A 22,775-nucleotide genomic window follows, 5' to 3' on the forward strand; every position below is an offset into this window, starting at 1 on the left:
TATAATGACAGGAAAAAAAAACCTGGGGCATGCTTGCAGTTTAAAGAGGTGCCTGAAGGACCTTAAACACAAAGCTAACATCAGATAAAGCTTAAACATCCATCTGGTAAAACTTAGAGAAAGTGTAAACAGAAAACCAGGTGGTAGCCATCCAAATCTGGGAAATAGTTGCCTGATGCCCAAAAAGCACTCACAGATCTATTAGAGTGTGCCTTAGCAGAAAATCTAAACCTGATCTTTAGGACCATAAACTTGAATGATGATTTGTCTGAGCCATGCATGAATGGTGGAACGAGATGCTAGTGCCCCTTTGCGGGGGACCATCAGGGATGACAAGAGGGTCTTCCAATGAAAGCAGTGGTTCAAGGTAGACATACTGTACAAAGAACAAACTACATCCAAACAATGAAGGGAAATCTCCTTTTGATGCACTGATGCTGAACAGAAGGACAAAAGGACAATGTCTTGGTTGAGGTGAAAGGCCAAAACTACCTTGAGAAGTAAAGAGGCTCTAGGCCTTAATAATACGTTGTCCTTGTGTAAGAACAGAAAAGGTTCTTTACAGAACAAAACCGCCTCGCAGAGTGATGGTGGAAAAGGACGCAATCTTGTGAGTGAAAGTGGAAAGGGGAATAACACATATAGGCCAAAAGGGCAGTTTTTAAAGACCAGAGAGAACCAGGTTTAAATCCTACAGAGTCACAGGTGGACGAACGGGGAAACCACATGTGTTAGGGAAGGAGCGAAGTCCCCCTGTTTGCTGGATTGGAAACCAATAGCAGGGAACAATCCCAGAAGGAGAGTCCAGGCTGAGGTACAAGAAAGGATAATCCAAAATGCGTTGTCAGAGTACAGTCCTAGTCGAGGCAGGCAGCGAGTATCATAAACGGTGAGGCAAGCCAGGGGTCGATTACCAGGAGATCCGAATAGCAGGGAAGGGAGGCAGGAAACAGGAAATGAGGCGTTGTAGCTGCTTAGGGAATGGCAGAATAACTCAGCAACAAGTCTTGGCTCTGGCTGGAATTTAAACCCAGCAGGGGCCAGCGACGCCCCTGTTGTCTGGGCAACAGGAAGCCACAGGTCCCTGCGAACCAATGGGAGGGCTGAGAGAGAAGGAGTGCTTGCAAGGCCCTCCCCGGCAATGACCAGCACCCGAAGCAACTAAGAAGCCACGGCATTGCCACATGCACACGTCACGCACGCATGTCATGCATGCGCACATGTGCACACATGCAGCACGCCGCCGGGCACCAATTCACCCCAAGAAGGACCCTACGATCTCCGTCGCACCTGCCGGACCCCAGGTAAGAGGGCACCCCTGGTCCCACGACAACATGAGAGATACCCTGTACAAAGGTCTTAAATGAAGAATGATAGATAGTGGTCTTTGGAATAAGCACATGACAAGCACAGAGATCTGACCCTTGATAGTACTCAGGGCCAATTGTTGATCCAGGATTGGTTGTAGAAAGTCAGGAATTGTTCCAATTTTTTAGATGGCATCAAGCAAACTATGCCTTCTGTGTGTGATGTTAGATCTTCCTGGAAATGCCTTTTAACATCATAGGAATCACCAAGCTGGAGATGTCGCTGTCCCTCAAGACCTGGGCTTCATCAGCCATGTTGTTGAAGTCAATGACCATCAAACAGAACGGTAACTAGGTTCTTGAAAAAGAAGATCATGTCAATCTGGAAGAGCCCACAGAGCATCTGCCAGTAGTCTAATTAGGTCAAAGTGCCACATCCACCAGGGACATTTCAGGGCTATAGGTATCACTAATATGAACTCTATCTCAATCATGGGGAGAAGACGAGGAAGGAGTTCCAGAGGAGGCTGCTTCTCTATCTTTATATTGACAAGTACCAAATCAATAAGAGCAAAAATGTGTATCTCTGGTAGCTATGGTGACTGACTGTGACACCTCTGAGGCAATATAATCTTGCAAGGATTTGTAAGCCTTTTTTAGTAGAGAAAATACAGTATGTCCCTCCTCCTGAAGCATGCTGGGAGTGGGAGGGCTTATACCAGGATGGTCATTGTTTTGTTTTTTTGTTTGCCAGTGTCCAAATCTTTCTTTGGCTATGGCTGTATTATTCAATTGTCTCTGAATCTGTGATCCTCAATAAATGAGAAAGAAATACAATTGTATACCAAATGCAACTGTTGGCTTGTTTGTAAATACAACCCCAGGTATCTAGTGGTGGCTTTTCATTTAGCAATGTCATCAAAATACTGCAGTGTAGCCGTAATGGCAAATCCTAGTTATAGATATAGGCCACTGGGTTGTGTTAGTCCCTGAGTTCTTATATTACTTGGATACCTAAAACGTATGATCACTCTGCAGTAATTCCCCACTGTTCCTCTCAACCTGGGAACCTTTGTGTGCTCTAGCACCTTCTATTGCATTCTCCATAACAATGTAGAAAACTAATGAAAATCCAGATGGTAGAAAGGGAATCTGTCATAGAAGTTGTGCTAACCCAGCACCTCAAGTGTAGATATCCAATCAACACAGTAGCTGTGAGGTGTAATAAATTAGCAGGGTGTTAACTTTCCAGCATTTACTCAAAATTGAAATATCACTTTTGGGGTGACAGACAATTTAGTATATTTATTATATTTTCTCCTTATACGAGTGTATACCTAACCCCATTATCCTACAACACCTCAAATCATCACTGCACTGTAAAGTTTAAGGACTGCAACTGCAAATCAGTTTTTATGGGATGTTCTTCTTGTACTTGTCTTCTTGTATTCTTCTTGTATTGAACCATAAAGTTGACAACAGACCGAAATAAAACATTTTTTTAAAATTTTTGCAAGGTTATTGTCTCATGGTATCAAGAATACACAAGATACACTGTATTCTGCCCTTTCTTTTTAGAGGAATATTCTGTCAAATAAATGGATGAGATAGAAGGTGTAAATGTAAAATGAAAATCTTGACAGCAAATCAATAGTAAGCTTTGGATGAGCCTGACTCCATTAAATCAATTGAGCATGTGGGAGGTGGGTTAACACTGAGTGATCGAATACTGAGACCTATGTAGCTCTTTTTCTTGACAAATAAGTTGATAATATCTACTCGGAGAGAAGCACTATGTACAGTGAAACACTTTCTATTAGATGGCAGTTGCAGTAAAGAAACAAAATAACGATTGCAAATAACAGTATATAGGTAAGGAATAAATGTATAGCAAATTGCTTATGTTTGCCCTTTCTGAAATCTTTGTATGTTTTTTGCAATTATTCTTTCATGTGCCTGTAACAAAACATACCTAAAATGGATAATGAAGAGTAGCAGAGGTCTACTAGTGTGCACATACTGGAAGTAGATAGAGACTGTTAAGTCGGGTATACACGCTTTTATTTTTTTCGTTCAACCTGCGGGCTGAATGAAGAAAATGTAACAGATTCCTCCATCAACACTTATGAGCATTGATTGAGAAATCCCCCGCTGTTTGCATTGTATGCTGACTGCGGCCAATACCCGATCGGGGCTAGCAGCTGAGTGGTTGCAAGCTCCTTTGATCAACTGATTGAGGGAGGCTAGCTGGAAGGATGCCGACAGCGGCACCCGCTGTGCACATTTTGGCTGGTTCATCAGTAACTAGCTGAAATTCTTCAGGGTTTAAATGTATATGTAAAGCTAACACTTTTTTTTAGTTTTGACTGTAGAAAAATGTTGTACTTTGTTAGCCATCAACAAAAGTAGAAGTTTGGATCTAGAGTGATACTATTTACTGGCTAAATAGGTTGTAGTGCATGCTTTCGAAGCACGGAGGCCTCTTAAGGCCGTGACACACTGCAGGTGAAGCAGCGCGGAGCGGTGGCGTGCTGCCTTTGCGAGCAGTGTGTCATGTCATTTTCTTCTGGGCACCTCAGCTGGCGAGAGCTTGCGGAGCTGAGCGCGCCGAGATGAACAATATCAACTTCATACAATCGGCTCGCACGTATAAACCGGCACGACGGGATGCGACGTCTGGCCGGTTGTTAAGCACGAGCCGATTGGCTGAAGGTGCAGTTAATCATCTGACTGCACTCAGGTCACACACTGCATGCAAAGCTCAGTGCCGGATAGCTTTGCTTCGCTCTGCACGGCTACGCGTGCAGTGTGTCACTGCCTTTATGCAGGCAATATGGACTGGCGGTAAGAAACATACCTTAATCCATTAAGCAAAAAAAGAGATGTTATTAATTTGATGCATATTATTATTATTATTACATAGTATTTATATAGCGCCAACAGTTTGCGCAGCGCTTTACAATATAAGGAAGACATTACAGTTACAATACAATTCAAGACAAGATGGTAAGGAGGGCCCTGCCCCTGAGGGCTTACAATCTAAAAGAGGAGGGGGAAATGATACATGAGGTAGCTGTGGTAGCTGTGGGAATGAATTATGTGAGAATGTGAAGGTTGAGTGGTTAGGTATATGCATATGAGCGGCATTGGGTGCTCAAAAGTTTAGGATACATATGAAGATAGGCATCAGTGTCTTCACGACACAGAAGAACCATCTGTTAACAACTGCACACTAGAAATGGGGATTGTGTCAGCTTTGTTCCTCTGATGCGGAGATGTACCTGGAATGATGGTTTACAGAAAACCATAGTGGCACATAAATATTCTGTCTAATAAATATCATCACTCTAGATCCAAACCTCTGTTTTGGACAAAGTGGGAACAAACTCTGTTTGTCCTTGTGACCACTGCCTTGCTTAGACAGCCACATCTTAGCCATGAACTATACACTCTGGTTCTGTAATGTATCCTTCTTATGTTCCTCAAGAGAATCATCTAGGGCAGAGGTAGACAACCTTGGCACTTCAGCTGTTTTGAAGCTACAAGTCGCATGAGCCACAGCAATACTCTAACAGTCACAGGCATGACTTGCAAGGACATAGGCATGTTGGAATTTGTAGTTTCAGCACAGCTAGGGCTCTGAGTTTGCCTGACCCTGATCTAGGGGGATAGTGACACCATCATTAACATGATACTGGCCAACTAGTGTGTGTCCCATAGGAATCTATGGATAATGCACTCTGGAGAAGGGAATAATGTGACTCAGCTTTCTCCTGAGTCTCTGCTATCAGTTCAATAAGATCAGAGATGCTAAAAAAAACAAGGAATAAAACCCTTTAGGCAGTGGCGGAACTACCGCCGGTGCAGGGGGTGCGGGCGCCCGGGGCCTCAGGCTCTGGGAGGGCCCAGCAAGTTGCCGAAGTGGAGAGATAAAAATGTTTTACCTTAATGTCACTTTAACCACTTCCAGGCCGCAGTACGTCTATAGACAGTGGCCCGCAGAAGTGGTTAAAACAAGAACACGGCTGCTCTTGGTACCGCTTTTAACAGCAGGCGATTGCTGTATGACTTACAACCAATCGCCTGCTGAGGACTACAAATCTCAGCAGTACTTTATACAGAAATGCTATTGTTATATAAAGTATTGCTGGGATGTGTAGTCCTCTATAGCCTGTGCCATTCTGTATTGCTGTAAATATTAGGGCTGCACCGATATATCGGCCGCCAAAACATATTGGCCGAAAATGGCACTTTTGGCATAATGTTGAAAGTGCATTTTTCTGCTGATACAGCGGTGCATCCGTGCTTTCTTTTTTCCCCGCTGGACGCTGCTCCGTCTCCCAGCGGGGAGGAGAGAAAGTGACAGCCGGCCAAGCTCTGCGGAAGGAGAGCGCTGTGTTTGTGGGGGATTTTTTGGGGGGAGGGGGGCCCAAAAAAAAAATCTTGCACCAGGGCCATTTGTTCCTTAGCTCCGTCACTGCCTTTAGGTTACTCTCCAGACACCCCCTTCCCATTCTAACTAATTGCTAAAATCTCCTTTTAGTCACTTAAATCCATGGCCTCTGTGACATGAACACTTGCTACTGACTGTCTTGGGATCCAAAAGAGGAGTTTGCAACGATGACCTCAACAAGGGAGGCGTGGCTGGCATAGGTACATCTGTATTGCTCAATTACTGGTCCACTGCACCTAAAACAGCTCTGGTGAGGGGCACAGATGTCAGACTTACAGTAGGTGAGTAAAACAGTGCTTCAAAGTTATTTAACAAAATACACCGAATGAGTGGGAGGAGGGTAAGAGGAGAATGAAGATTCACCCAAATAAAGACTTTAACATCACATCCAAAATAAAAACCCCAAAAAAGTAGCTTTCCATTTTCCAAAGCTAATCAAGTCTAATGAGTAAATTATTGCTAAGTGATTGCTATCAATTGCAGCTGTACAGTGCTCATTGCCTCTTGTTTAATAAGCGTAACAAAAGTAGATAATAAATGCAGACACTTCATACCTGGAGTCTCGGTGTACCTTGACTACCATTGGACATAAAAATCAGCACCAATGAAAAAGGAAAAACTCTTTGTCTGCTTAATTTGTCTCTTCTTGCTGGAAAAAAATCTATGTTATGTTCTTGTGTGAACGATTCTTTAATTACTTAATTTCATTACAAAGCAAGAATTACATTTTTCTGTGCTGATTTGCCTGCTTGGCACTGCGTTTTATGACTATTAATAGGTCATTTTCTGTGGCAGAGTTGTCAATATTTCAAATCCAGCTCAAAGCACAAAAATAAAATTGCCCGTGGGGATTTCACTTTTCCCATTTGCTTAATTGGACAATACATTTTAAGGAAAAATTTAAATAACAGAGAAAACGGCATTATAGTTTTGCTGGTATAAGTTTAATGTACTTCAAAAAAAATGTCATTAATGATGTGCTACCTTTACATTTCAAATTGGATAGTTAATGTAAATCGCTTGAGATTGCATTAGTAATTCTCATTTGTACAGTACAAGTCATTTGTCAATATTAGAAAACCTGAAGCTAAAAGACAGGTGATTGCACTGTTAGATCCGTTGATTGTGTTTTTGTGTCTAGATTGATTTTTACTGTGACATATTAGGATGAGTTTAAGGACAACTGTTGCATATAAAACCTACCCCCATTTAAAAAGAGTCCACCCAAACAAATATTCCAGCGTTCGGTGCACACAGGTCTAATTTAGTAATTTCTTCTCATGGCCCTTTACTGGCAAGATATCCTTTTGTAGTTTCTGACCCCAGCCCAACATTAGGGATGGGCTCGATTGGGAGTTCATGTGTTCACACAAACTATCAGGGTTGGCCTGCCGAGCGCCCCAAAAGGCGATGTTCACCTAACAGTGCCTTGTGAGCCCTGATTGTCTAAAGCCTTGAACATGACCACAGTACAGGTGCAAGACTTTGCCTGATCAGGGCACAATACTCTGTAAGAGCCATGATTGGGCAAAGTCATGATGACTTTGCCCAATCATGGCTCACCTGTCAGATGCCGTACAACTGTAAACAGTTGGGCAAAGCTAGCTAGCTGTCACCGCTAGCTCCAGCCAATTGTTTATATTTTAGCGGCATCTGTCAGAATGCTATTGTGAGGCAGGAGTTCGTCGCGAGGGGATGGGTCAGCGGGCGTAGTTTTTTTCCTATTATTTCTTTTTTCTTGTTTTATTTTTTTATATTTTGTCGAGTCTTCATCATGGACGTCTTGATTGACCATGGATTACGTCTGAGGATCAATTTTAAAAAAAATTAAATAAAATACTTTTTTTTCAATTAAAGGATTTTTTCAAAAGTCTGGCCTCTTTTTTAAAACTTTAATTCAACCCTTTAGTGAATGGGTAGGGGTACAAGTATCCCTTACTCATTCACAAGGGGCGGGTGCATCGGGTTGCCCCTTTATTAAAGGGGTGCTCTAATGTGAATAAGCCCCCCTGTCCACACCGCCAAAACCCCCCAGGGGCTTGTGGGGAAGAGGCCCTTCTCCCCATCGGCACAGGGGGCGACCCTGGAAAAGCACCCTCCCAGGGTCAAGGGCATGTGGCCTGGTATGGGTGGGAGGGGGGTTCGCTCGCTCGTCCCCCCTTTTCATGCCCTGGTAGGCCTGTACTCGGATCAATAGTCTGATATCATCACAAATATAACGTTTCAAGCGTTGCATGATTAATTTCCACAGATAAAAATAATTTTCTGTAAATATAAGAATATATTATACTTAATAAACACACTCACTTATACATGCTTTCTAAAATGATTGCTATGCCGATACTTTATTTGTATGCTATTGCACTTCTGTCATAAATGTGTAATTTATTTTTTGTCAGCTTTTATCTCTTCTCATAACCAGTGCCACTCATCACATAAAATGGGAAGATTTGATCTTTGTAACAAAATGCATTATGAATTCTAATGAGGAGGAAAAGCGATAAACAGAACATTTGACTTGAGTTAAAATGTATTCTACATTTTAACTCCACATTAGCCTTGATATTGATAGACAATGGAATGCTTTGTACTGTTACAGATTAATGCGATAAAGTCATCCAACTTAACAATAAACAAATTAGTATGCTCTTATGTCTTGTCTCCACAGGCCCAGGATGCAGGAATCCCCCCCGCATTACCATCTTAGTATTGATTTTCCCTGCCAAGCAGTGCTCTCCATGGAGGGGAGGGAAAGGGCCTGCCTAGGTGAGTAATATTGATGAGCATAATTCCTATGAACCTACATCTTGCAACCCAAAAGTCATTTAGTTCGACTTTGTTTTTCTGAGCTCAACACAAGGGAAGATGTGCTCTATGATTTGTGTGTATTTGGCTTGCACTCCAAGCATCCTATTTAAACATCTGTGAGTGTGCATGTTCTCTTTGTGCAATAACTTATGTTACAGCAGTGGATTTAAAGAGACCCAAAAACCTCCAAACTGCTGCAGGTATAAAGTGCAGGAACATACCCGTAGCAGCCTCCCGATCCCCGTCACAGCAGAATGCCATAATAACAGGCAAAACTTTGAAGCTTAACAGTAGTATCAGATGTTGCTTCAAAATCCTATGACCAAACAATTCTATTGGCCCACAAATATGGTGAGCATCTTTACTGGCCAAGAATTAAGTGCAGGAGGAACCATTGACACCATTCAACCATGTATAATAAAAGGTTCAGGACTGCTTCCTTGGCAGCCAGTGGCATCCAGCCAGGTCTCCATCATTACTGTCTCTGTACAGCATGTGTATTTGTGCTGAAGCACAGTATGGTGACAGTTTGCCTTATCTTATAGGCCCTGGTCCTAGATGTTGTAACAAAGAGCAAGCAAAGGTGTTTTACAGCCTCTCTGCTGCATCTTTTTGTTCTTTCTTTGTGTGGCTACAATATCAGATCTCATTAGCATGATATGAAGTCTGGGTAGTCCAATGAGACGAAGAGTGGTAACCTAAAACAATTATTCGAGTGGGGTAGGAAATATTAATATAGCCTTTAGCATGGGGGAATGTTGGATGTCTGAAAGACAGATGTGCAGCAAGTTGGTTACCTCAGTTATAAATCTGATCTGATTTTGTGGATATTTGTGGGTCCTCTTTTGATGCAAATAGTGATTGCATAGTTTAGTTTAAAGATGTTAGGGCAGCACAGGTTATGAGTAAACATATGTTGCCATGTATAAATAGAGCTAGTGTGCCCCAAACTGATATGCCAGTTTGTGTTAGAAGCTGGAGTGCTAAACTAATCAATTACTTTTATCTCAAGTACCTCAGTGGCAATCTTACTACACTTGAGTTTCTAGACTTGCCTGCCAGATTTAACCGGTAACTAAAATGTATCCCTAAGTGGACTAAGCCCATAAATGTAGGTATATGTCATGGTACAAGTGCCAGTAGACGGTGTTCAGATTAGTTATGTAAATGATCTTTGCAAGTCTCTAACTTGAAAAATTGCCAGTTCTGATAATTCACTATGTACTGTTTATGAAAAATACTTCTTGATACTATAATAGCTAGATTTTACTCAATGCACTGTTAGCTGCTAAAAGTTATTGCACTATGAATGTTGCTTTTCATAAATGAACAGCCTATTTGCCTGTAGTAAATCAACCCCAGTGTTTTAAAAAGTATTAATGCAAGAGGCCACCAGGTAACTAGCATTTTCAATAGAAGGTCAGAAATCACAACCCTCATATATATTTGTTTAAATATTTAATTAACCACTTGTTGACCAGGTGTTTATACCCCCTTCCTGGCCAGGCCATTTTTCAGTATTTAGCGCTGCGGTACTTTGACTGACATTTATTCTGTCATGCAACGCTGTACCAAAATGTAAATATAAAATATAGAACACGGGGTCACATCGGGTAAATAGACACCAAACGTTGCTCTCACTGCAACGTTTGCAGCGATATGTAACATGTGCGGCGTAATGGGCACGATTGTCGTTTTCGCATGTATGCACACCCGACTGCTTCATCTTCATCTGCTTCATCAGCTTCTCTCCAGCTTCTGAAGCTGGAGAGTGACACAAGAATTCGGAAGTGATGTAATACACATCACTTCCGCATTCTGACACCGGAGAGGGGATCGAAAGGAGATCGTGTACCCAACTCCCTCTGATCCCCTGTCACAGAGCCCCCATGCTGGTCCCTCGGGACCAGAGGGAGGGGGGGCTGCAGCGGGGGCGCACACACCGGCACGTTATACAAGCGATCCGCCAGCTCCATAGCCGTTTTCGTACAGTGGCCGGCCGGGAGGCGGTTAACTTACTCCGGAGAGATTGTATTTGTTGTGATGGAAAAAAGTAAAGATTGCATTTCCTCCTACTGTTCCCTGTTACAACATATTAAAGTGGCAGTAAAGTCTACAGCTCGCGGTATACTGAGACCGCTGAAGCCGGGATGGATCCCGACATTACTGTCGAGATCCACCCACTAGAGGCTGTACCCGCCCCTCCCCCTTTTGTTCCTCCAGTCAGCGCTGGAGGATCGGACAGGGGAATCCCTGCAGGGAGCCGTGAGTGACAGTCACTGCTCTCTGCAGGGACAGGATTGAGAAGTGAGCGAGCGACGGTATGTGTTCACTCACTTCCCGATCTATTGAGCCGACTGGTGACAGTTTCATTGTCACACGTCGGCTCAAACATGAGGCTAAGTGAAAATCACTCACTTCATAGTTCTCCTTTAACTATTATCAGAAATGTAGCTTATATATGTATTACTCGTCTACTGTCCTCAACACTGTCCTTCCTTCTGGTGGGTGGCTACTTTTGTTCCCCATGGTCCCAGTGTGTGTTGTAAAGTAGCCATCGCCCCAAGCTCACTTCTGTGATGGACTGCAATCTCAATTCAAATGAGTAATCTAAATGTGAGATTGCAGTCCATGATGGGAGCGAGCTTGGAGTGGTGGCTACTTTACCACACACACAGGGACCATGGGGAACAAAAGTAGCCACCTTCCAGAAAGAAGAACAATATCAGCGTGAATTCAGAGATGATTTGAGGATCTACAGCCGAGTTAGCTACATGTTTGTTAACAGTTAATGCATTTTTAAGATTTAACTCCTGAATTTAGTGCCACTTTAAAATGTCTTACCCTTATTAACCATGTTTGCCTAATTTGTACTTGGTAAGAATGCATTATTCATCAATGTGACAATACAAGGAATAAGCAGATGTAAAAAATGAAAACCATAATGTGGCCATTGAAGGACTGTTGTGATGGCAAAGTATAGAAATATCAAAACAAACAGTTATATATCAAGCAACACTGGTGTTTGGAAGGATTATTTGTTTCTTCTCACAGCACATAACTATTTCTCTATCACATTGATGGATTTTACTTGGAGTTATGAAACAGTGTAATTTTCATGTGCGAAAATCTTTTTCACAGCTACAAGGTTGAGTTTTTACAATGCCTCCAAGTGTTACTGCTCAATAACCCGGCCTGTGAGTCTGTGTGTGTGTGTGTGTGCATATATATATATAAAATCTCCTGAATGATAAAAATGGCAGAAGAAGAAAGATAACAAACACCTCAGCTTTTAGTGGGTCACTGAGAAAGATGGATCTTCACTGCAAATAACATGCTCTGCCTTGCATGAAACAGTTGATTGAATTTAAAAATAAAGATTAATGAAGATAATACAGAACTCATTAACCAGCATGAAAGACACTGCGCTTGTGATATGTTTCCCTCCAACAATGTTGGTGGAAGTTAATAAGCAAATACACACAGGCATATACAAACACACACATGCTGTGAGATTTAGTGCAAATTTGCAAAGTGTTAATGGGAGTTGTTGAGGAAGGTTAGATGGTGGCGCTTTGTTATTGTTATGTCCCAGTTATTTACTGGAATAACAAGTATAGCCACTCATCCCTTGCCATACTAATTAAGGTACAGTGGGCATATACAATCCATGGCAAGGGAGAAAATAAGTGCAGGTTTTCTTTAATATCTTTTGTTTGGATGTGTTTATCTAGATGCCATTTCTTTTATTATGCTACTATATAATCCTGCAGCAATATTCAGACTAGTAATCTTTTCTATTTCTTGGCCCTTCTTTTTCATGAATGGGTTAAGAGAAGAACTATCTTTATCTTCTGCCTCTTGTCTCATCTACGCAGAGTAATGCAGTGTAGCAATTCTATTAATAAGCCTCTACAGTATATCCCTAAGGCAAAGAGTATGAAAAACCTCTTGTGATGTTGCTTGCCTATGCTGTTTGTACTTGGCTTAGTTTCCCTGTGGGGTGACTGACATAGACTCTCATGTACTAGCAGATTTGCTGGTAATATTTTATGTGATTATGTACAGTATTATTGGAAATAGGAAGACAACCGTCACTCACTAGATATATACAATCAGTATGTCATATAGCACAATACAAACAAAGAGCATAAGTAAAAGGTATAGGCTTCTTTAATATTACAGCTTTCACCAGGTACAAATTGCTGTCTGATAATATAATTTGCACTCAGTTTTAAAACACAGTTTTAAAGTATTTCACAAGGAAATTTGTGTGTTTGCATCTGGTAATAGTTTGCTCATTGGGGGATGGGTCTTGCTTGATACATTAGAGTTTAGCACCATACCCTAATGCCCCCACATGTCTGACCTTAATCCTAACACTAACAATCACATAAACGCTTCCTGTAACACTAACCTCACCCTAACCCACCCTGTAACCCCTAATCTTTAGGGCCATAAAAATCATGCTTGACACTGATATATACACTATATTACCAACCAGCATGAAATTCTGAATAAGATGAATGCCATGATGAGGCAGCAACTAATTCTATTTACTAGCTGGGCAGAGGGTGGTGAGGAGCACACAGCACTGCAGGTGTGTCATAGCTTAGGTGCATGTACAGGACACTTGTTGGCACAACAGTTTATCAACTCCTCTTGGGGGAACTGTGGAGTTACTCCTCATGAAGAAAACTGTGGAGTTTGTTCTTATGGGGGAACTGTGGAGTTCTTCCTCATGGGAAGACTGTGGAGCCATGCTGATTGAATAAGAGCCCCACTGCAAGGGTTAAGATTTGATTTACCCAGAGTTTTGCTTTAACCTCCCTGGCGGTATTCCCGAGTGTGGCTCGGGGTTAAATTTCCTAGCTAGGAGCGGTACCCCCGAGCCACACTCGGGAATACCCTGAAATCACACTAACCTTGTCCCTCGATCCCCGCGGCATCTCGGCGTCTCCTTCGCACAATGCTGGCATCCGTCTCCAGCGTACGCTAACGTCAGCGTCGTAAGGAGGCGGATCCGGCGCGAAATTCAAAAGTGAAACACCACATACATAATATGTATTATAGAGAAGACAGTGCTATTTCGTTACTTTTTCGATAAAGGAGAAGTATTGAGAGAGTAAAATATACTTTTCCCAATACTTACAGCTGACGTGGCATGACAGTTATCACATGCCAGCTCTATATACCGAGAGCTGAGAGATCATGTGACCGATAATTGCTCAGCTCACAGTCCTTTCCCTGCATAGAGCAGTAATTGTCAGTCACCCTCCTGCAGGAATTCCCCCCCAGCCCCCCTGTTCCTCCAGTGCTCCAGTATGCATGTGGCATACACAGTACCTGTCAGGCTTGGTTTCCTGTTTATGAGTAGTATAATCAATTGAAAATGTTGAAACTGTTATCCATCTACCAGCTAGGTCTTCTCTCTACAGTGAGTCTCACTAAAACTGAGAGCCTACATTGCATGGGACATTGTATATCCCAGAAGAAAAGACAAGTTCATAAATTACTATTCGTAAAAATTATACTGTTTTCAAAGCCACTGAGAAAATATGAGAACTGAATATGAACTTATCTTAAAAACTTCATTTTGTGAGCTTTAACACATTGTTTTCAATGTGAACTTGAAAAAAAAAATTGCTTAAATAATTTTTTATCCTGATAAAAATGATTTACAGTTCTTAAAAGAACAGCACCATAAAACAAATCACAGCAATGTCTTCCTTGATATGTAAAATGCCAGCAGCCATTGAGAACATTTGCAAAGACAGAAACAAAAGTACAAACAAAAGTAGATGGATAGATGAATAGATGGATAGACAGACAGACAGACGGATAGATAGATAGATAGATAGATAGATAGATAGATAGAAGGTGTCATTTCAATCTTGCTTACAACCTGGCAACTCTACATTGTTAAATGAGTGGCAAAGCCATTGGAAATAAGGGAAGCTGTCTATCTACAATTTTGGATATATTGGGTTCATTCCCCTTTTCTTTTTCCCCTTTTTTATGTACATTGAAAAATATGCATGAAGTTAATGTACTGCACTTATATTTAGTCCTTTTTACAGTTACAAGGGCTTGATCGTTTCACATCACATGACCAAGTACAGTAAATACATAGAAAAGAGTTTGCAGAGCAGTTCTGGTCTGGAATCTGATACTGCTGTCTCTCCACTAAAAGAAAATGTTGCAACAAGTGGCAGCAGAGGGGGCCCAAGCCTCGTGGAACACAATGCTAGTCGTGGTTACGACGGTCTTGACCCCAGTTCCTATGCACCATGTTTTAAATAAATACTAATTTGTGCATTTCATCTCCTTCAACTTCATCCATGAACGCTGCTCAAAGTTTTTAATTTCCTTTGTCTCCGGTAGCAGAGTACAACAGATGGTAACAGCTCAGCTTAAGCAGATACAAATTTCAAATGAAGGTAAGCTTTCCAGTGATATGGTGAATATATGGATTGTGTGACTGTTAAGTCCACCTGTTTTCTTTTCACATTCTGTGCAGCCGTTACACATAACCGGAGACGGGGCCTCGATTCAGATGAGTTTATAATATATCACATTTCCAACCAAGATAACATCTCTGTTGATATCTTTGTCAGCAGAACTGTAAGGAAATAGGGCTGTGTTTTGTGGCTCCTGACCTAGCTTGTAATAGCAGAAATGATTAAGATAAAAAGGCAGATGTACTGGAGCAAAATTTAATAGCAGGATAGGTATCTTTAATTCATCGTGGTAAAAAATGAAATAGGTTTATAGCAGTTATTTTATTAATTAGAATTACTATAAGAAGTCATTAATATATATTGCAAAGCACAGAGCGTGTTAGTACAATAAGCCAGACCAACCTGAAAACTGGATGTGCTCTCTTTAAAGACCACATAGAGCCATTTTGAGACCTAATAGCGCAGTGAATTTTTCAGACCCAGCGAATAAATACATTCGTAGGTTGAAGTTATATCTTTTTAGTAGATATAAAAACGAGCTATCAATACCCTAATATGTTATTTTATATAGAGTTACAAACAATTCATTCAAAACATGCCTTTTCTCATCTTCTAATGGAACATATTTTCAAAGAAGCAAGGCTTCATATTTAGAGATCACTGATGAACCTAGCATCAAGTAAAGTGTAATTATAACACTGACTGGGGGAATTGATCAAATCTGGAGCAGACAAAATGTGGAGCAGATTTGCACTTTAACCAATCAGCTTCCCTGTCTCATTTTCAAATCTTACCTGAGCAAATTGAAGAGAGATGCTGATTGGTTGTCATGGGCAACTGCTCCAGATTCTGTCTGCTCCAGTTTTGATGAATTCCCCCCTCTATTTTTAGAGGGAGACCCCCCCCCCCTTCCCCAAACCAAAGTCGGTCAGTCATCTTTGTTCAAGCATTATCCAGGATCAACATCAACCTTCTGTGTTCATAAATGTCTGATACAAATCAGCGCCCTGCTGCTGCCTCCCACCTTACTACATAGTTACAATGTTGCAGTCTGATCACTGGTGGAGTGGAGACTGAGCTAATGATTCCTCCTGCATAGTAGATTGTTTTCATCATCTCGGCCTAGGCAAAGTCACTTGACCAGAGCTCAAGGACAGCTTTTTTATGATGAAAGGTAGAGCTTTTTTTTTAACAAAATAAAAAAAAATTATAGTACTGATTAGGGTTGCCACATTTTCTTTCAGCGAAGCCCGAACACTCTAGTGACATACAGAATTTTTTTGGGGAGAATGAGTCACGGCTTATTCATATGTAAAAAGCGTTACCCGATTAATATGTAGATATCACGGTCATGACTATTTTCAGTGGGGGGCCAGTAGCCCCTATCTTCATTTTGGTTGCCCCTGTCTGCATGACACCCTGTGTCCGGGTTTCAGTTGCCATGAAACCCAGACACAGCATTCAAAACCTGGACTGTCCAGGTGAATCCCAGACAGGTGGCAACCCTAGTACTGATGTATATCGTGACATGCCAGAAATGTATTCATGCAGACATATAACGTTTCTGAGATGTCCCTTTGACCAACCTGCAAAGGATATCTCCAAAACTAGCCTACATTCATACCTATGAGAATAGAAACAAGGCACACCATAACTCTGCTTTGAATTAGCACACATACAGTGCTCTAATTCCTAGCATTTCATTTGAGCTTCCAAAGTCAAATGGAAATTGAGGAGATGTAAAACGAGTAGACCCCATTACGTAATTATCACCGTTAAGAGAATCCAAGACCAATCAGCCTGTTCAGTTCTCTGTGCCAGAGCAATGCTCATTATTGTACTTATTAGGATTGTTTTAAATTATTTTGGAATATCCAAACCTGAAATACTTATACTCAGTATTGCCAATGATAATTCTCCTTAGTATTTACGTACGACTTTTTATACAGCGTAAGATTATTTTCCACTACTGAGTATTCTGGGTTTCCTCACTTCATAATATAGAGTAAAATAACAAAAGAACAGTAGGTTAGCTAAGAGAATTCATGGATGTCAATGGACCTAACTACAGAAAAGCAGAAATAAAATTCTTTGAAATAAAATTTGCCTCTGTTTCCATAAAAAACAGACATAATCCAGTTCATATTCTAATAGAGAAAAACAGTCATTCCAAATCTTCTTCCAATTGCACAGTGCTGTAACCTTCAGCTTTGCCAAAAAGGCCAACACAGACTGCATTTTTTCCAGATGTTAAGGCACAGGTTGTGTTTTTCAGGGCCAGAGCTACAAACCAAGATGCCAAAGTTGAAAACAGAGCTGAGAATATCACTTTGAAAAATATCTTGGATCACAACATGCATTTCTAGCATCATGGAACATATTTGTGTGAAAATAAAAAAGATTTTTGCTGTAGTCTAGAGTATATGCCATCTCCGGTAAACCATAAATTAACCCTTGGCAGTAAAAGTACAGTAACTAAGGATGCAAAGAGGTTAACTGTGCCTGGTACAGCATTTTACTTACAGTGGGGTGAATCTAGCCAATCCACGTTGTTCTATTATATTCCTTATAACAGCCAGCTTCCAAAGATCAGACACCTGTAAGCAAAAATAGCAAATTAAAGTTAGCTTTAGGGCAGCCAAGAATTTGATGCAAAGCATGTTTGTTCACATTGATAAACAAGGAAAGGGAAATATAAAAACACCAACTATTGAATTTATGACTTCAAAAACTTTACATTTTATGACACACTACTACCAGCTGTGTTTGTGGTCCATTCACTAGCATAACCTGGATAATACACCATTGTCACACCTATGAGGTTTTAAACTCTAATAATGATGTATGGTTCCACTTAATATAATATACAGATCCCTATCCAGGCAGGCAGCCTGGGAGGCCAGGAAATGGAGCTCAGTGAGTGTGCCCCTCCCTTCCTTCCTGCACCATGCCAGGCCACATGAATAAGGCCTCTGAACTCTGGGCAAGGGGGTACCTTGCAAGCCACCTTGTCCGTGTTGAGGAACACAGGCCTCTTTCCCACATCCTGTTTCCCAAAAAGGATCTGGGTGCTTGTGGAGAGGAACTTATAGGAATCTAGAAGCATCCTTTAGAATAAGGGGCCCCCCCAGATATCCTCCCCTGCCTAGGGGAATGAGTAAAGGGGTACGTTGGTACCCCTTATTACTTATCCCCCCCAAAAATAAATGATACCCTGATATCCTTTAATACCAATACAAAAACGATAAACAATGTACCCAACGTAAACCCATCATTATTGTGATGTACAGTAAATACCCATCAATTGAAACAACCCCATCGCCCAACAAAACTTAAAACCAACAGATGGACAGAACAAAAAAAAAAATAGTGTGACTGAAATAAACCAAACCATTGAACAAAAAGAAGCCAATCTAAAAATATTTTTTCCTTACTGACATCAGTAAGCACCTATGCAAAGAAAACATAGACTACTGTTTATAGGGGCCCAGAAAGCCACAGAATAAGTGCCATAGGGCTGCAGGCTAGGCACAAGGGCTTTACAATCACTCTCTTTAGCATCGTCAGTCCTAGGGAGGTTTCTCTTAACATCTTCTGAGCCAGTGGCATAGTGGAAACATCCTTTAAGTCAATAACATAAGGTGCCACCTCTAGAGGTTCCAATAAATCACTAATAATGTGTAGTGCAAACCCAGAGAAGGCTGCCAGGAAACTAAAAAATACTAAATTACAGCCCCTATCTGTGGGAAATGTCTAGTCTTTTTTACATTTGCAGCAGAAAAGTCAACTATGTTATAATGATACCAAGACACTGCATGCCAGGAATTCCATAATATTCGTAATATCTCATAACATAATGTATATGACTAAGAAGAAACAATTTCCACCAATAAAGCACCATATTTAGTGGAACCAGTTTAAGATGAACCCTAAGCAAAGTTTAAAAGTAGAGGACTATGTCGTTACAGCTGAATTGTATTGTACACATATGACCCTTCACTTGGTCCTCCTTCCTGCCTGGTCAATACATAATACAAATTTTCAATCATATAATTTTTTTTAAAAGAAATATCTGTTTTGAGACCCAGTGATATCACCGGGCCAGCAGGCTCATGTAACCATCACAGCTTTATGCCTTAGAGAATTTTATGAAAGAAAACATCCCAAGAATCCCTTAAAAAGTGCCTACTTCCCCCTTCTGTCCACTGGGTGCTACAGACTTTAGCAATAAAGGGTTATTTTGTGGAAATGCAGGGAAATAACTGTAATATACTGTACACTGCCTGGCCAAAAAAAAGACACCACCAGGATTTAGCTAAGCAAATAGCTAAGAGCGTTCCATTGGATAATAGGTCTAGTTTCAGTAATGTTATGTCCCTATAAAATTAGGTCAGCTGCCTAGCTGAATATACTGAATCACCAGGTTTTTCCATTAATGGATTTTTTCTTCCCTGATGGCATGTCCATATTCCAAGATGACAATGCTAGGATTCATTGGGCTCAAATTGTGAAAGAGTGGTTCGGGGTTCATGAGACATCATTTTCACACATGGATCAGCCACCACAGATTCCAGATCTTAACCCCATTGAGAATCTTTGGGATGCGCTGAAGAAGACTTTACGCAGTGGTCCGACTCTCCCATCATCACTACAAGATGGTACTATGGCCAATGCGTGCAGTATTTAAAGATAAGTGCAGTTCAGAGAGTGTGTGACTTTTTTTGGCCAGGCAGTGTACTAGTTTAGGAAAAAAGGTAAGGCTACAGTTCAGCTTTAAATTAAATATGTAGATGATAGGTGCAGGTTTGAGCTGACAAGCAGGTGGAAAATAAAAAAGTGCAATTAGACTTGGAGTCTATTCTGCTGGTGAAATACCAATCTTTATATCAATACAGGCTAGCATTACAATGAATGAATAGGTAAACCTTGTATACACCTGAGAACCATAACTTTTGAAATAAATGGTAAGAAATTGTTGTAGCTATATATCCCTATATTTATTTCAGTCTGCTTTATACAGTGACAAATCAACACACACCCTGGGTTATTCGGTTGCCTCTGTGCCTCTGTGTTTTCTACTGAAAAGCTGTTCAAAGTAATTGGCTTAAGTTTTTTTTTCTCCTCTGCCCTTTACATACCTCAAAATAATTTTAATTTTTAAAAACTCACAATTTACATTACTGTTGAAAATCAGCAACGTGGCAGGTACTGTATGCATAACAATTGCTACAATATAGTAATCGCATAACAAATGTTGATAAGGCTTTTACTTTAGAAGGACTAGAGCATGATTACTGCATGGCTGATTGGAAAGGTGTATTATTCCCTGCAGTATGGAAAATGTATTTCTGGATTTGTAATCAAAGAAATAGGTAGCAGAAAGCACAGCGGTTAGGTGTCAAGGACAATAACTCATAAGGGTCTATTCACTAAGCTGCCGTAGGCAGCCGAGTGAATGACCAACCTGAAGTGAAGTGAGCCGAACACTGTTCGGCTATTCACTTCAGGCTGGTACGGCTGATTTCAGCCGTATATCCGCTGAAATCAGCCATACATCGGCTTGCTTCACATGGCTTCGGCTCAGCATGTTCGGCCGACCCGAAGTGCAGAAGGAGTTCGACTCAGCCGATCCAACATCTGGCAGGCTACTCACTGCTGTTAGACCTCAGAGGGACCGAGCAGAACAGAAAAATAGGTAAAAAAGTAAAAAAAAAGAAAATAGAAAACGATTGTGCGGAGCTAGCAGTGACAGATAGCTCCAACCAATAGTTTTCTATTGTCCAGCGGCTCTGCTGCCGTAAAAAAAAACAACGAAAAAAACCCCTCTCCCGGGTGCTCTGGGAGCCTCCCGCTCCAGGCTGCCCAGGAGAGAAACACTGCTTTTTCTTTTTTTTCTTTATTCTGACACGAAGCCGTGTCAGAATACAAAAAAATATATATATTTTTTGCCCATTGGAATGCATTGCTAGATTCCTATTGGCTATTTCAATTTGCAATAGCCAATAGTAAACTAGCATTGTACCCGCCCTCTGCTGATGGACCTGAAGGAGAACTGCAGCAGAGGGAGGGTACAATGCTAGTGGCAGAATAAAAAAATTCTGGAGCGGGAGACTCCTGGGGCGCCAGGGAGTTTGCTGTTTGGAGATCAGTGTCCCTGGTTAGCAGGTAACCAGGGATGCTGATCTCTCTGCAAGTGGCCGGAGCCAGCCGTAAGATCACGGCTGGCTCCGCCCAGCTGTAAGATCACGGCTGGCTCCGCCCAGCTGTAAGAAGCAGGCTGTCGGACGGCCAATGTCCGGCCGCTTCGGCCAGCTTCGGCAACTATGAACCCTAGCAAAATAATTGAAGAGCCCCACGCTTAGAAGTTGATTTACTAAAGAAAAATAGGCTGCTTGCGTTCCAAGAGAATTTGCATTTCAGGAGAATTTCCTTCAGTTTAGTGAATGTGGTGAAGCTCTGATTACTTCCATCATCTAATCATGTACAACCAAAGTACTGTTTTTTTAATTTTCCTTGTTTATGATTGGTTATTCTTTGCAAAGCAAATTTTTACTACATTTACTAAGCTAAGGGAAAACATTCTTGCAGAGCTCAAAGTGAACAGCCAATTTGCCTTTAGTAAATCAATCCCTTAGACTCAATGGAAAAATATAGGGTATCATCAGTGGGGATATATTTTGAACATTTACTGTGGTGAATATCGCAAATAACTGTGACATGTTTATATGTACATTTTGTTATGCTTGCTCTTCAATGTTTATATTATTTCATTAAATATGTATGTTTGTAGGTTAGCCATGAGAGGGGGCTACAGAGGCCTAGTGCAACTGCCCTGTATTTCTCTTAATATAATAATATGATGTAAACCACGTAAGGAGTGCATCTTTTTTTTTTTACACGTGATTGGGTATTCACAGTGAGCTGTATTCATAGGGAGTGGGACACAGACAGCATAAAATGCATGGCAAACGTTCTAATAGCTCTCTAATTTATCAAAAAAAAAAAAAAAGAATCTGGCTTCAGTTGCACTGAAGAGCCAGGATTGATGATAGGGATATTTAGGTTTGCCCAGGGTGCTGAAAACCCCCACACACCAATGTCAAATGCCAGGCTTAGGACACCTAAAAAAGCAATTTGCACTTGTACAATGTAAAACCCTGAACAGTATACAGTATGGTATTTTTTACCCAATAACGTGACTAGAAGCATCTCTATTAGCCAAATGAATATAAACATAAAGTACAAAAAGAAAGAAATAAAAAGGCGACAGTTACTACCTTGTAAAAGTACTACATCTATTAATATGGTAAATAGGCACTCATTCTGATGACTGTATGACAATAAAAAAACAATATTTATTATTACATTTTGCATTACATTATTAATATGTTTATTTATAAATGCTGGAATCTGTACCTTTTCAGCCATTTGCTTATGCATAATATTTCCACTGGGTAGAAAACAAAACTGAAAATATCACAACATGTTCAAAAATAGAAACACTTCTGGGACTGCAATTTTCAGGTTATTGTCGCTGTATTTAAGAGTACGAGAGAAAAATGAAAAGCCTCAGTACAAAAGAATAAAGATGTAATAAAACTAAGGCACAGAGGACACAATTAGTTCAGTTCCAGTTAGGAACTTAAAACAGAACAGAATGTACAAAATTAACACCAGTAAAGTTATATTTGACAATTTTCTAGCTACACAAATAAGAGATATGAGAACAGGTTAATACAAACCTTT

The 22,775-nt window shown here is 40.8% G+C and overlaps 1 protein-coding gene across 1 annotated transcript in view; it reads right to left on the bottom strand.

The window, feature by feature from the left end:
* The window catches only part of LOC108796648 (F-box-like/WD repeat-containing protein TBL1X), a 133,270-nt gene extending 115,644 nt beyond the window's left edge, over nucleotides 1–17,626 (bottom strand). Inside the window, exon 1 of the mRNA XM_018568143.1 lies at nucleotides 17,553–17,626. The gene's annotated coding sequence lies outside the window, so the exon portion shown is untranslated. The remainder of the gene's footprint in view (nucleotides 1–17,552) is intronic.
* Nucleotides 17,627–22,775: the final 5,149 nt, after the last annotated feature.

Source organism: Nanorana parkeri, unplaced genomic scaffold, assembly GCF_000935625.1.
Source record: "Nanorana parkeri isolate BGI_ZX_2015 unplaced genomic scaffold, ASM93562v1 scaffold1143, whole genome shotgun sequence".
NCBI lineage: Eukaryota > Metazoa > Chordata > Amphibia > Anura > Dicroglossidae > Nanorana > Nanorana parkeri.